Consider the following 1,123-nt stretch of genomic DNA (forward strand, 5'->3'; position numbering starts at 1 on the left):
AGTGTTAGTCCATAGATAGAAGGATGTGAGAAGAGGGGAAGAAATTTTCGAAAATTAAAGTGAATTAATTAAAAGAAATTTTGAAAAAATGGTAATTGATTTCCGAAAACTAAGATTGAGAAAGAAAGAAAGTGATTTTGAAAAAGATTTTGAAATTGGAAATCAAAGAGATATGATTGAAAACTATTTTGAAAAAGATGTGATTGAAAAGTTATGGTTTTAAAGAGATATGATTGAAAAAAAATTTAAAAAGATTTGATTTTTAGAATCAATGACTTGGCTAACAAGAAAAGATATGATTCAAACATTAAACCTTTCTCAACAGAAAAGGCAACATACTTGAAATGTTGAATCAAATCATTAATTGTTAGCAAGTATTTTCTTGAAAATGGAAAGAAATTGATTTTGAAAATATATGATTGAAAAGATATGATTTGAAAAAGATTTTATTTTGAAAAATTATGGAAACATGAAAAAAATTTGAATTAAAAACAAAATCTTTCCTCTTGTGTCATCCTGGCGTTAAATGCCCAAAATGGTATCCATTCTGGTGTTTAACGCCCAAAATGCTACCCTTTTGGGCGTTAAACGCCAGTTTTCCTTCCTCAGTGGGCATTTTGAACGCCCAGCTTTTTCTGTGTAATTCCTCTGCTGTATGTTCTGAATCTTCAATTCTCTGTATTATTGACTTGAAAAGACAAAACAAATTTTTTTGGATTTTTAATAATGAGGAATAATCAAAATGCAACTAAAATCAAATAAACAATGCATGCAAGACACCAAACTTAGAAGTTTGTATACTATTGACACTAACAAATTGAGAATGCATATGAGAAATAAGAAAACACACAAAACATGAGAATTTAAAGATCAGAGCAAGTAAATCATCAAGAACAACTTGAAGATCAATGAAGACACATGAAAAATGCAAGAAGAACAGAAACATGCAATTGACACCAAACTTAAAATGAGACACTAGACTCAAACATAAAATATTTTTGATTTTTTTTTTATGATTTTGTAATTTTTTTGGATTTTTCGAAAATTATATGGAAAAGAAAATAAAGAGATTCAAAATTTTTAATAAGAATTCCAGGAATCATGCAATGTTAGTCTAAAGCTT

The sequence above is a fragment of the Arachis duranensis genome, chromosome 6, assembly GCF_000817695.3.
Source record: "Arachis duranensis cultivar V14167 chromosome 6, aradu.V14167.gnm2.J7QH, whole genome shotgun sequence".
NCBI classification, from domain to species: domain Eukaryota; kingdom Viridiplantae; phylum Streptophyta; class Magnoliopsida; order Fabales; family Fabaceae; genus Arachis; species Arachis duranensis.